The 15,741-nt window shown below is 36.4% G+C and overlaps 1 pseudogene; it reads left to right on the top strand.

The window, feature by feature from the left end:
* Nucleotides 1–9,917: 9,917 nt before the first annotated feature.
* On the top strand, nt 9,918–11,188 carry LOC114030676 (annotated as a pseudogene).
* The last annotated feature ends 4,553 nt before the right edge of the window (nt 11,189–15,741 follow it).

The following is a 15,741-nucleotide window of genomic DNA, read 5'->3' as shown; positions in this document are numbered from 1 at the left end:
TGGGAAGGTTTCTATTTTCATCTATTATTGCCATTGTAACTGTTATGTACAAATATATGGCTTAAGGGTTACTGCCAGGTTTTGACTATAGTCTATTTGCCTAGAGCTATGGTGAGGATGATAGCCTACACACTGATAGAGCAGCAACCCTATCTCCTTGTCCTTGGGTAGGCCAAACAGAAAACAATAGGAAAAAGTGCACTGTTGGAAGGTAGGGGATTCTGGAACTTTCAGTAGAGTAAAAGTCCATTGACCTGTGGAAAAGCTAGGATATTACCATCAAATTCAGCATGTTAGCATCTCTCCTATCCACCAACAGAGCCTCCCTTTCCAGCTTGAGTCCTTTCCTACCTTTAGAAGAAAGCTTTAGGAAGTTACCCTGGCCCCTCTCCATCCCTTGTATTTTTCTTTTGTTGACAACTTAATATGTTTCCACACTTCCTTTTATGGGGAAAGATAAGGATCCTGATGGCAATCAGTTGTGCTGGGTAGGAAATGCCACATTCTTTAGTGTAAATATTTGACTAACCTTTCTCTGGGCTATATATCATTTGACAGAGGCACTAGAAAGGCTGCAGGCACTTAGATTCTCAGGTGAGATATCCAGGTAATAAATTATGAGGGGTTTTTTCTTTTTATTTTTTGAAGTCTAGAAGGCTCACATGCCCCCCTGCTCTACGTGACTAAACTGCATTAGATGGATGCCAAGGGTGGGGGAAGGTCCTTAGCTGCGGTTTAGTGAGTATCCCTTTGGTAATATACTAATTGAGGAAAGGTGATCATTGAGATGTTACCAAAAAAATAAATGACTCCAAAACTGAGGACCTTGGAGTATAAACAATAGCCTAGCCAATAGATTTAGCTAAACTCTTTCATCTTCTGCAAACCAGAGTTTCAAAAGGACAGGCTCATTCCACTCCTTAAATGAGGTTCTTAAGTTCATATTGATTGGCAGCCTTTCTGAAAGGGAGGTTTATGACTGAGCACGAGAGCCCAGAAGAAAAAGGCCCTTCATGTCCAGATTAAATGGTGAGATGATCTGGTTGAGGGAGGCCGCGGGGAGGGGGGGGTGCCATTGTGATTCTCAGAACCATGCATAGCCTCAGGAAAAACATAAGCTTCCACAGCCCGGGACCCCTATCCTCTGCCAAACAAACCAACCTGTGTCCATTCATAGGATGGTGTGAGCTGAAAGACACTAAGGAAGGGGGAGGTTACCTGGTACAATGGGGATGTTGTCAAATGTCCTTCTAAGGCCTAAGCCTGGGCAGAGGGGTAGAAAAAGATAAAAACAGTGGAAATGCAGGAGTGGGGGTGGGGAGGAAGGCCATTCTCTTCTGGTGTTTCTTGGTTACCTTAAATGGCACTTAAAACATTTTAGATTTATTTAACACCCCTCTCCCAAAATCTTCAGTCCAGGGGATTTCATTACACCCTAAGAGATTCATTTATCTTAAATGGTTAAAGCATTTTGGGAGGAGCTCAGGTTAAGCTGATATATTGGATGTGACTGGACTTGGAATCAGGAAAATCTGTGTTCAAGTTCCAAGTTAAAAACTTACTGAGTGATCCTGGGCACTGGCCTTGACTTCTTTGAGTCTGTTTCTTCACCTGCGAAGTGAGAACAGTGTTAAGCACAGCAATTATTTTTTTTTGTTTGTTTGTTTTTTAGGCAGTTGGAACTAAATGACTTGCCCAGGGTCACACAGCTAGTAAGTGTCAAGTGTTTGGTCTGAGGCCGGATTTGAACTCAGGTCCTCCTGACTTCAGGGCCAGTGCTCTATCCACTGTGCCACCTAGCTGCCCCCCACAACAATTATTTTTCAAGGTCCTATTGAGTATCAGATAAGATAGTGTATATGAAGCACCTTGCAAATTTGAAAATACTGTATAAATATATACAAATATAAGTATATAATACATATAGCATATTAAAAATATAAATATTAGTTAGTTATCATCTGAGTTCTTAATGAATCTGACCTACAACATGCCAGAGACTGTTCCAACTGCGGAAATACAAAGACAAAAATAAAACAAGAAAGCTCTCTGAGCCCTGTCTAGTAAAAGTCAAGACAGTGAGTTACAAACATGAATACTCAGAGAAGAGGTTTGGCTTAAAATACACATCTGTGAAGTCTATATGAGGCCAAAGTTTGGCAAAACAAAATTATGGGCCTCTCCATAGCAGAATAACAACCCTTATATTGATAAGACTGTACTCTACTTTCATGGAGGATACCTAGTGTAGAATACCAATGGAAGAAGAATTACCTGTAGATGGTAAGGCCCTCCAGATTTGACCACAGGGCTGGACAGCTGCTCTCTGCTTCCAACTTCTGCCTGCAGCTAGAGCACTCAGCTGACATACTACCTTTTCCTCATAAGAAGAAGAATGGGCTCTTACCACCTCTCTTTTGGTTTAAAGCCCATAGGTCCAACTATTAACATTTTAGGGAGTTAGGTCCTTTGCATACTCTGTTTCAACACATCTTAGTTTATAGAAGTTGATGGACTGTTAGAGCTGAATGGAACTTTAGGGATCATGTAGTTGGTATCCTTATTTTATAGAGGAGACAGTTCAGGCCCAGTAAAGTTAACTTGGCCAAGGTTACAACTTATAAGTGATGGAGCTAAGATACGAACCTAGGTTTTCTAACTCCAAAGTCCATGCTCTTTACACTGCCCCATCAATCTAATTTTTTATTATGGATTTTCTCTGTACTCCCTGACCTATCAACTGAGGTCAGAGGGGTGAGGGTGGGAGGAAGGCAGACCAGGAAGGAAAGCATAGATTCAACCTATCACCACCACTAAAAGAACAAAGCAATGCTCTACTTCTGCTGAGATCACCAAAAATTTCTGCACAGTTGAATGTATTCATTGCCTCCATAAAAAATAGTGTTAGCCACAGGGATATTATAGAACCATCTCCAACAGGCTGGGAAGACTTTTATTTTTGCTCAGTCATTTCAGTTGTGTCTGACTTTTCATGACCCCCTATGGGGTTTTCTTGGCAAAGATACTGGAATGGTTTGTCATTTCCTTCTCCAGTTCATTTTCAAACAAGAAACTGAGACAAATAGGGTTAAGTGACTTGCCCAAGGTCACCCATTTAGTAAGTTTCTGAGGCTGGAATTGAATTCAGAAAGATGAGTCTTCCTGACTCCTGGCCAGCACTCTATCCACTGAGCCACCTAGTTGCCCTGATGAGAAGACATTGATCTTTAAATTTTCAGCCTCACACTGGAATCCACAGTTGGAAATCAACAAATCTGTAATTAAGGGTTTGATTTATTGTTTTGTTGATTGTCTAGATTTAAGAAAGTGACAGAGAAAATGTTAATAATGCAGACTAAACTCTAAAGTGTGTCCTGTGTGTGGTGGTGCCGGTGTTGTTCTTATTCTTGTTCTTCTTGTCCTTTCTGGAAAGCCAATTGTTAAACATTTATTACCATGGTTATCAGCACTGTGTTAAGGGAAATGATATGGAGCTGTTTTTTCCACAGAAACAATATTATAAATTTTATAAATTGCCAACTGGCTGAAGAATTTTTCATCTGGGTTTCACAATGTTATGGCCATTTAGAGGGCTGTTGTGTGTAAGAGGGATTAGACTTGTTCTGCCTGGCTCCAGAGGATGAGTTTGGTAGGAGCAATGGAGGAAGACGCAAAGAAGCTGACAAGATAGCACAGTGCTCTGCACATAGCAAATACATAACAAATATTTGTTGAATTGAATTATTCACAGACTCCAGTTCACAATTTGTCCCCATTTTAATGTTCTCCTTTCCATTCTCCTGATTTTATTATTCGTTCAAAGTCATAAACACCAAAAGCATAGCTTTTTCCTTTTAGAGACTGGCTCTTGCTTCCCTAGGGCTAGGTAGAAATGTCTGTTAATCAGAATTGGTCATAACCAAGTTGGCGAAACACTCATACATTAAGCCATCTGGCAAGACATGGAAACAAACTCAGTGTATTGGATATGGCATAATCAGGGCATTCATTAGAATGGATCTGGGCTCAATTTCTCCAATTTCCCCTTAGCTACTTTTGAACAGGGTAAATACCCCAATCTCCTGGTGTCCAATCAACTGATCACTAAATGCTTTTAGGATTTGAACCCGGGTTTTCTAACTCCAAAGTCTATGCTTATTACACTGCTACATTATTACCCTCCATAAATTTAAAAGGGCAGAAATTACATATGTTTCAGACCACAGTGGAATAAAATTAAAAATGAATAGCAAAACTATATGGAAACAAAGAGAACCCTATTAAATAGCAATAGGAATGGCAAAAAAAACCCAGAAAACAGAATATTTCAAAGATAATAGCATTATATATCTGGTTTTACATCAATTCATATGAGTCTTCCAATGTTTCTCTTGGATCTTCATATCGATCATTCCCTATGAAACAATAGTATTCCATTATATTCAGAAACTATAGTATATTATACCCAATCAATGGGGAACCCATTTTATTTCCAGTGTTCACTAACATAGCTACAATAATGTAAGCAAACCAATATTAAATGCCACCTTATTCAAATTAATAGCAATGACCAAATTTGGTCAGAGAAAAGAAAAGGAAATATGTCTCCCTCTTCACAGGGAGTAAGAGGATTGCAGGTACAGAGTATCATAAATACAAACAGATGTAAGCCCTTTTATTGATCAAAATTTTCTCCGTCAAATGAAGGATTCAATGACATTGAGGAAAGATACATTGGGAAATTTTTTGAATGTAAACAAAAGCATAAAATCAATTAAGTGAGGGGAAAACAAAGTCAGCAATATCACTTCAGAGGTAACATGTTGTAATGGAGAGGAAGCCTGCTATTTGAGAATCAGGAAGATCTGAATTCAAGCCCCTGCTCCCACATATATTAACTTTGTGACCCTGTGCAAAATGATTAACCTTTTAATACCTCCAAACAATTCTCTAAGAGAAAGTGTTCATCTGAAATGGTACAGGTGATTTCCTTAGGAGGTTCCCTATGCCAATGAAATTAGAGGCCAGTTCCAAACAAAAATCTATGGATTACAGACAAAACTGTTCTTAAAGGCAAATTAAGATCGAGTGCCTCCATTAATGAAAAACAAAAGTAGAAATAAATTAATTAAATCTACATTAAAGGACACTAGAAAATAGTCAATCAGTAGTTCTTTGGACTATTTTTTTCCTACTTAATAGCATTTTATTTTTTCATTATAGTTTTCGACATTCATGTTTATAAGATTTTAAGTTCCAAATTTTTCTCCCTCCCTTCCTTCCTTTCCCCATCCCCAAGACAGCAAGCAATGACATGTCAATTATACATCTACAATCACATTAAACATATTCCCACATTCATCATGTTGTGAAAGAATAATCAGAACAAAAAGGAAAAACCATGAGAAAGAAAAAACAAAAAAAAAAGTGACAATAGTATGCTTCGATCTGCATTCAGACTCCAGAGTTCTTTCTCTGAATGTAGATAGCATTTTTTCATCATGCATTTTTTGGAATTGCCTGGTATCATTTTATTGCTGAGAAGAGCTAAGTCTATCATAGTTAAACATTTCACAGTGTTCTCATGGTTCTGCTCACTTCACTCAGCATCAGTTCATGTAAGTCCAGGTTTTTTTTTTTCTTTCTGAAATCCACCTGCTCATCATTTCTTATAGAACAATAACATTCAATTACATTCATATACCACAACTTGTTCAGTCATTCCCCAATTGATGGGCATCCTCTCAATTTCCAATTCTTTGCCACCACAAATAGAACTGTTATAAATATTTTTGTACATGTTGGTCCTTTTCCCTTTTTTATGATCTCTTTGGGATACAGACTTAGTAATGCTATTGTGGATCAAAGTGTAAGCAGTTTTATAGCCCCCAAAGGAAAGTTTCAAAAGAAAGATCATAAAGTTAGTTAGGGACAAAAATCAGTAGAAAATAAAAGAACAATTGATTGATGAACTTAAGTTTTTTTTTTTTTTTTTTGCTTTTTGGTGAGACAATTGAGGTTAAGTGACTTGCCCAGGGTCACAAGATATTTTTAGAAGACATAAAATTGATAAACCTTAAAGATATAATCAGAAAAAGGAGAACACAAATCAATAAATTTGTAAATGTTGTGCAATAGAAATGAGAGCTAATGGAGGACAACAGAATTGGAAGACTTGAGATCATCTTCTACTACTGTCACTTATTCCCAGTTCAACCTTGGGCAAGTCATTTTAACCTCTCTGAGCCTCGGTTTCTTCATCTATAAAATGAAGGGGTTGGACTAGATTATCTCTCATGTTTCTACCAGCTCTTACTCCATAATGTACTAGTTGAATGAAAAAATAAAATTCAATTCCTTACTCTCTCCCATCCCTCCCATATACAATCAGTTGCCAAATCCTGTAAAATCTATTTTTACAAGATATTTTACACCCTCTTCTCTCCTCTGACACTGCCACCCCTCTAGTCCAGGAAGTTATAATACCTCGAGTATTTCAAGAACCTTTTTTTTTTTTTTGGCTAGGCAATGGGGTTAAGTGACTTGTGCAGGGTCACACAGCTAGTAAGTGTTATGTTATGAGGCCGAATTTGAACTCACGTCCTCCTGACTCCAGGGCCACTGCTCTATCCACTGTGCCACCTAGCTGCCCCTCAAGAACCTTTTGATTGGTGTTCCTACCTCAAATCTCTCCCCATTCTAGCCCATCTTCCACTCAGCTGTCACTGATTTTTCTAAAGTCTAGGTCTGACCATGTCATTCCCTTATTAGATAAGTACTAGCTGTTTCCTATTTCCTCCAGGGTATTTAGAAGTCAAAACCCTTCTTAACCTAATGCTTTTTTACATTTACAGTTTTCTTAAATCTTATTCACCCCATGTTCTCTGTGATTCAATGACACTAGCCTCCTAGCTGTCTTGTCTCTTGCTTGACACTGTTTCCTGACTCCATGTATTTTCCCTGATTGTCTCCCATCATGGAATTCTCTCCCTCCTCATGTCCATCTCCTTACTTCTTGCAAAGCTCAGCTAAAATCTAGTCTTCCATTAAAAGGCCCTCTCTAATTGCCCTTACTTTTCATGACTTCACTCTAAGGTAACACTCAATTTATACTGTGTTTATCTTATTTGTAAATAGTTGTTCACATGTTGTCTTCCTCATCAGATTCTGAGCTCCTTAAGAGCCAGAACTCATTTTATTTTGTTTTGTTTTTGTCTGTGTATGTGTCACTGGAGCTTAATATAGTGTCTGACACACAGTAGGTGATTAATAAATATTTGTTGATGACTTGAATATTATTCAAGAAAGCTATATACAGCAATAGTTTAACAAGTCAGGTAATTTAATGAATGTTAATACCTATAAAATATAAGTAAACCAAACTAACAATATAGGAAGTTCACAATTTAGGTAGACATGTATGCATGTATATATGTATAATTGTATAATTGTAACTTCATTAGTGAAAAGAACTCCTAAAGAAGAATTTCCTTCATCAATACAGATGAGCATCTTCTCTGTAATTTATATTAATAGAGACTTGCATGGATCACTGAGAGCTTAGCTGATATCCTAGGAATCACAGAGCCAGTAGGTCAGAGGTAGACTTAGGTCTTCCTGACTCCAAGGCCAGTTTTCTTATCTTTATGTTTCTTGTATGACTCACTATCAAAGAATTACCCTGAAAAAAAATCTATTTGGGCCACCTGGACCAATTAGATTTACAGGTGAATTTTTGCAAACCTTCAAAGTACTGATATTACAAAGATTATTTATGAATATAAATATATTTATAAATACAGAAAAAGAAGGAACACTAACCTCACCTATTATGAGGCAAATACGGTGTTGACTTTAAAGCCTGGAAAATAAACAATTAATAAGAAAATTTTAAACCAATTATTAAACAAGGTAGATACAGAAATAAATATGAAATTAAATATTAGCTAATGGAATAAATTAACTTTTAAAAATTTTTTTCATCATTTACAAGGCAGGGTTTGTAGCTAGTATATGTGTAGATTTGTTTATATAGCAGAAAAAAAAAAAACAACTTTAGCATAATATGACAAATAAACAATAACCAAAAAAAAACATATTATATCAATAGATATCTAAAAAGACTGGGGTAAAATTCAACATTTATACATGATAAAAACCCTAAGAAGAATATGAATGCAGGGAATTTTCCTTCATAAAATAAAAATATATCTTGTATCAAGAGCTAACATAATATGCACTGGAGAAATATTAAAAGTATTCCCACTAAATACAGGTAAAAAGCAAGGATGTTTACTTTCACTATTCCTTTGTGAAATAGTATAAGAAATGCTAGCGGTTGCAGCAAAAACAAAAGACTTATTAGAGGAATCAACACTGGAAATAAACCAAAATATAATTATTTTCTAATTATAGGATTGTGTTTCTAAAAAAAAACTCAGCTAAAAAAAAGTTAAAACAATAAATAAGTTCAGTGAGATCATAGTAACTAAAAAAAAATAAGACCTCAAAAATAATTTATTAGAAATAAAATTGAAGAAAAGATAATTAAAAAGAAACCCCATTTGCAATCTTTGGAAAATAGCCTATTGAGAAATGCAGGTAGCCTATGCCAAAGAGGTATTTCCTAAAGCACAGGTTTAACTATGTTACTTCCCTACTCAATCAACTGCAGTTGCTTCTTCTGATTGCCTTTAGAATGAAGTATCAGATCCTTTGTTAAGTATTTAAAACCTCGCCAATCTGGCTTAGACATAATGCATATCATTGTCTTTAACCCATGCTATGATCCAGCCAAATTTTTTTACTTTTTTTCTTACACTATTCCATCTCCCATGCCTTTGCTTCTTCACAGGCTGGCCTTAGGTTTAAAAAATATTCCCTCCTTACCTATGCTTCTTCGATTCCATAGGCCAAATGCTACCTCCTTCATAAGGCTTTTCCTGATTGCTCCTTTCAATTGCTAGTGCCTTGCTCCATTCTACTACTCTTCCAAATACCTCATACTTAACTTTGCATGTATTTTGTGTTTAATTATGTATGTATGTGTTTCCTTGCCTACCCTGAGGCTTGTTGAAAATTCACTAACAGAGAAATAAAAAACAGGTTTTGTTGAAGACAGAAACTGTTTCTTTTGTTTTTGCCTTTTTAAACTCTAACACCGAGCACAGTCAGGCGAATAGTTGGTCCTTAAATGTTTATTGAGTTAAAAAATTATAATAATTGGAATTAAGGAAAATCCAAATAATTGGAAAGACATTCAGTGTTCAAGGATGAGTCAGATTAATATAGTAAAAATTATAATACTTACCAAATAATTTATAAATCAGTTCCCATACCAATCAAAATTTTAAAGTGTTTCTTCATAGAGCTGAATAAAATCGTAACTAAATTTATGTGGAAAAATAAAAAGGCAAGACTCTACAGGAATAAGTTGAGGGAGGGGAGAGGGGGGCAGAAAGCTAACAAAGGTGGTTTTATAATTATAATATATTACAAAATGGTTATTTTCAGAACTAGTTCATACTGAGCAAAAGATAGAGAAATAGATTAATGGAACAGAAAAGGAATATTAGACAATGCACCAAATACATATTAATAATCAATATTTGATAAAGGTATAGAAAATTAAAACTGAGAAAAATTCATTATTTTATAAAAGTGTTTGGGGAAATTAGTTAGTAATTTAGATGAAAACTTATTAGACCCATATCTCATGTCATGTACCTCAATCAATTTCAGCTGGGTGATAGAAATCAACAAAAAAAGAATTACAAAAATATGGGGGAAATGAAATAATATGCTTACCTCAGTTGTGCAGGTGAGATGACTTTTTTCTATTTAATAAATAGGAGATTTTTTTTCCTTCATAGCCATGCCAAAGTCAAGTATTGAGCCACTGCCACTGACTGAATAGGATGATGCTGAGCACCAAAAGTGGAAAAAGCTTTGTAGTAAAGGTTGAGGACTTGCCCTGGCCCTGCTCAGCTGATGAAGTCCAATGTTCTTCAGAATGCAAAATCCAAAATGAGGTAACAGGCATTCATTTCATCTATACATGAGAAGGCAGACCAAGTGGAGAATCATTTGCTGAACTTGAATCAGAAGATGAAGACAAATTGGCACTGAAAAAAGAGAGAGAAAATAAAGGACACAGATATGTTGAAGTATTCTAGTCAAACATTGAAATCGATTGAGGTTGAAGCATACCGGTCCAAATAGTCCTGACACTGTCAATGATGGCATTGTGCACCTTAGAGGACTCCCATTTGGTGGTAGCAAGGAAGAAATTGTTCAGTTTTTTTCAGGGTTGGAAATCATGCCAAATGGTATAACGTTGTCAGTGGACATCCAGGGGAGGAGTATTAGGGAGACTTTCATGTAGTTTGCTTCACAAGAAATAGCTGAAAAGACTCTAAAGAAACACAAGGAAAGAATAGGGCACAGGTACATTGAAATCTTCAAGAGCAGCTGGGCAGAAGTTCATACTCATTACAATCATCCTGAAAAGCTAATGGCTATGCAGTGGCCAGGTCTTTATGACAGGAGTAGGGCTGGCAGAGGCTATAACAGCATTGGAAGAGGAAGTGGGTTTGAGGCTTTGATTACTACAATGGACATAATGATCGATATGGCTTTATGTTGGATACATTGGTAAGAGATCTCTATTGTTTTTCAGGAACGTCTGATCATATAGATACGGAGACGGTGGGTCCACTTTCCAGATTACAACAGACCATCATGTACACATGAGAGGATTGTCTTAAAGAGCTACTGAAAATGATCTTTCCAATTTTTTTCTCACCACTCAACCCTGGTCAAGTACACATTGAAATTGGGCCTGATTGGCAGAGTGACTGGAGAAGCAGATGTTGAATTGGCCACTCATGAAGATGTTGTGGCAGACATGGCAAAAGACAAAGCAAATATGCAACACGGATGTGTAGAACTCTTCTTGAATTCTACAGCAGGAGCAAGTGTTGGTGCTCATGATAGCCAAATGATGGGAGGCGTGGGCTTGTCAAACCAGTCTAGCTAGCCAGCAACTGAGTGGGGATATGGAGAAGGCTACAGTGGTCAAAGCAGTATGAGCAGATATGACCAAGTTTTACAGGAAAACTCCAGTGATTTTCAATCAAGCATTGCATAGAGAGCCAAGGAGCAATGAACAGCAGCTACTACAGTAGCAAGAACCATGCATCTATGGGAGCACATGGAAAGTGAGGGATGTCTGGCATGTCCAGTATGAGTGGTGGATGGGGAATATAATCCCCGTCATTGACTCTTGGTCAACTTTTTTTTAATAAAACAAAAAAGACAAAAGCGAAGTTCAACAGTCTTGCAATATAAGCTTGTGATTTATGCTGTAAGTGAAATCATGATTGTTTTAACATTTTTCAGGTGCAGTATTTTTGAACACAGAAGAACATTCATCTAGGAAGTAATAACCAAGTTGAGTAAAGACTATAACTGTTAAACAATATCAACTTTTCTCAAGTTGTAGGAGTATATTTAAGAAGTAAGCATATTTAGGTTAAAGCAGTTCCAATTACTTTAAATGTGTTATATCCCATTACATGGAAGACTGTTTGAGAAGTATGTTGGGAGACATGCTTTTTTGTAAAACAAATATAGGAGCTGTGTCTGAGATTCCAAAGGAAGACATTTGGCATGTTTGTTCTAGTTTATTTGATTTACTATCCTGTAAGGCACATATATTTAAGCTTTTTCTTTAAAGTTAATGGGGACAATTTTGAGACACAATATGGATACTTTAGGATTTGGTCTTGGTGTTTATATTAAATTCTGAGGCCTTGATTTAAATCTTTCATTGTATTGCAATTTCCTTTTAGGTGTGTTGTGCAAAGTGAAACTTGTTAAATAAATCTTCCTTTCAAAATAAATGAATAAATAAATAGAAGGAATTATTAAGTACCAGATAGACTACTTGATTTCATTAAAATTAGACATTTCAGCAGACCAAAATGTAAATTATCAAAGTAAAATATGGCAAATATGAAATGCAAAAACTTTAGATCTAAAATATACAATAAACTGTTAATAATTCACAGAAGTTAACTCTTGTTCTACATCGGATAAATAGTCAAAGGATATGAAGGAACAATTTTCAAAAGAAACACAAATTCTTAATAATTACTTGGAAATAATGTTCAACTCCATTAATAACGGAAGATATAAATTAAAATGACCTTGAGATACCACCTCACAGCCACACTATTGGTTGAATAAAAATAGAAAAAGCCGTAAAACTCTGCACTGGTGGAGTTGTAGAGAAACAGGTGCATTCATTCATTTGCTCATTTCAGATATAATTATAAACTTGTGGAATCTTTTTAGAGATCAAGCCGAAAATTTGCAGAAAAGATTACCAAAATAATTATACCCCTTAACTTTACAATTCCATTGTTGAGAATATACCCTGAGAATATTATAAACATACACACATGTTATCCTTTCAAAGACTTTTTTTATTGCAGTGTTATTTGTAAAACCAAAAGGCTGGAAAGAACCTAAGCATACAATAATAGGGAAACGGTTAACTAAATTGGGTTACATTAATGTAATGAAATTCTATAATTCAATTAAGATGGTCAGATATGAGAAATAGAAGGAAATATGGGGGAGAGAACTTCACAAAATAATCCAAAGCAGAAAAAAAAAGCAGAAACAGAAGAGAACACACACTAAGATCATGCAAGACAAAACATGATTGGGGATGAGAACAGACAAAACTCTCATGATGGAGGCTTTGAGGGCTTGTCTAAAATATTATGTCATTTTATGCATTGAAATTCACTCACTAGGATATTGCAAAATTACGAAGAACAAGAATGAAAAGACACTTCTCCCTACTCCTTGGAGGAGGTGGGTGGTCCACTGGTACGAAATTCTGTATATATTTCAGATATTTTTTTCAATGTACTGATCAGTTTGGCTGTTTTTTTTTCTCTCCTTTTCCTTTCAAAAATAATTCTTTGTTATATGGCATGACTCTCTGGGAATGGGGGACAAGGAGAGATACAGAGGGACATTTAGGCAATATAAAAATGTATTTCAAAAAATAAATTCATTCATTTAAATGTAAATAGTTACCAAAAAAGTATAATTGGGTAAATTGATGTTTAATTCTGTTTATAAAAATCAATTACCCATTATTTAGTGAGTGCTGTGTCCAACACACTATGCTAGGTACTATAAGGAATAGAAAGTATAAGATGTGATTCACTGCCTTAAAGAAGCTTACAGTCCAGTTGGGGGCACACAGGCACAAGGTAATGAAGACAGCAGTGGACTTGAAGTCACAGGATTGTGCTAGAATCCTAGCTATGTGTGTGACCTTGGGCAAGACAGGCCATCTTTCTTAGGCTTTTTTCCCCTCTCTGTAAAATGAAGGCAGGACTATATGATGTCTTATATCCTTTCTAGTACTAAACCAATGAGGCTCCATCCCTGAGCCCTCACCCAACAGAATATAAACTTTTTGAAGGCAGGGACTGGTTTGTTTGTTTTTCATTTTATCTTTGTGTCTCAGTGCCTTACTCATAATAGGTATCTAGCAAGTACTTGGTGGATTTATCTGGATCCTATGAGCCAATGAAAAGATGACAGATAATATAAAGCCATAGATGATTTGTGCTAAATAGAAGTACAGGAGTTCAGAGCACTGGGCTCAGTGGGGAAGTGAAGAATTCATGAAAAGTATGAAATTCGATCTGGCTCTTGAGAGATGGAAAAAAATCAGAGTTAGATGATTGAGGCATTCTGGGCGCTTGGAGAAAATGTCCAGTTAGCATAAATGCAACAGAAAAAGCAATGAATGTGAAGACTTGGGCCTGACTTCTGGCTCCAATTACGTGACTATGGGCCTTATTTTTGTCATCTGTAAAATACGGTTAACAACACTAGCACAACCTACCCCATGGAGTTGTTGTGAGGAAAATGTTTAAACTTTACAATGCTATAGAAATTATTACTAAAGGAAGCAGAGGTGAGAAAGCTCAAGTTGTGTGTGGAGGGCACTCTGATTTGAGTGGAGGGTTCCATGCAGAGAAACAGGGGGCAGTAAGGCTGGAAATGGGATTCACGTCTCTTTTCACCTATTAAAAGTAATCTCTCATCAGAATATTCATCATCACTAGATGACATACAGTCTGGATTCTGTACTTTTGTGCTGAAGTTAAGCTCCTTTCCATGATAGATTTCCTAGGGTCTGGAAATAAGGTTAGGGAATAGGTAGAAGAGAAAGGTAGAGTTTGTTAGCTATTTCATCAAGAGGAGGTCATGGCTGACTCCAGACATTTTTTCCTACCTAGAGTGAAGATGAAAAGCAGAATGATAATGAATTTAAGAGCTGCTAGAAGAACTACTTTGTCACTCTCACGGTTGTCACCATATCACCTTTTTTTTTTCTTTTAACAAATCCCTTCTATGCTGCTTGGAAGTAATGGCGGTATTAGAGCTTCAAGAAACTGAGGCACAATTATGGAAGTCAAAAGTCAGGAAAATGGTTGAGAAAAATTAGACAAGCAGAGCAAGTGGACCAGGAGAATGGGAAACTCTATGAACCTACAACTTGATTCACATGTAGGATAACCCCTATGGGAAAGAATGAGGCTAATTACTTAAGCTCAAAACACACTACATCCGAAGCGGTTAACCCTGTGATATTGTAATGACTCATGACTTCACTCCTGCTACTTTCAGTCCTCATTAATGGTCTGTTATCTGTTATGTTATCTCTGATCTACCCAGTGTCACTATGGGTCTCTAACAATCACTCTGGGCTTTCAAGACAGTGTTCATTGATACTTTTTTTTTTTCATCAACCAATCAAAATGCGTTTACTTAACACTTACTAGGTACCAGGCTATATCCCTAGGGCTTATGCCCTAGGGGATACAAAAAAAGAAAAAAGAAAAAAAGGCAGTTCCTGCCAACAAGTAGCTTATATTCTAATGGAAGAGTCAACATATGTGTACATCAGTATATACAATATAAATATAGAGTATATGGAAACTTTGGAGATAAAGGGATTAGAAACTGAGAGGTGGGATAGGGAGGGACAAGAAAGGCTTCAGGAAGGAAATGAAACTTGAGCTGAACTTTAAAGCAAACCAGGTGAGGAAGGAGAGCACTTTAACTGTGGAAGGTGGTGAAAATGAAGGCATAAAGGCAGTGATGGAGTATTAACATCCTATGCAACCACATGGCACAATCAAAAGTGCACTAGCTCTAGAACTAGAGAAACTGGGTTCAAATCTTATCTCTGATGTTTCCTAGACCTTGGTTGGGCAAGTCATTGACTCTCCTCAGGCTTCATTTTTTTTTAAATGAGAAGGCTGATTGGGGTAGCCTTTGAGGTCTCTTTCAGATCCATGATATAAAATGGTTTTGTTGGTTCGGTTGTTTTGTTTTGTTTTAACCATCTCAAAATCCTTTAATAGCCATAACAGCTAAAAGGCATAGTGGATAGAAGGCTAGACCTGAGTTCACTCATGCCTCATTCATTACTAGTAGTATGACCCTACAGAAACCATTTTAACCTCTCCCAGCCTCAGGTTGCTCATTTATAAAATATGACATAATAGCTCTAGTACTCAATTCACAGGGTTGTCATTTAGGCTCAAATGAGATGATACATATACACATTTTGCAAACCTTATTTATGTCGTTCAGTCATTTTTCAGTTGTATCTGACTCTTTGTAACCCCATTTGCATTT

Source organism: Vombatus ursinus, unplaced genomic scaffold (genome assembly GCF_900497805.2).
Source record: "Vombatus ursinus unplaced genomic scaffold, bare-nosed wombat genome assembly UNPS02014973.1, whole genome shotgun sequence".
NCBI classification, from domain to species: domain Eukaryota; kingdom Metazoa; phylum Chordata; class Mammalia; order Diprotodontia; family Vombatidae; genus Vombatus; species Vombatus ursinus.
This window is presented reverse-complemented; position numbering and strand designations above follow the sequence as displayed.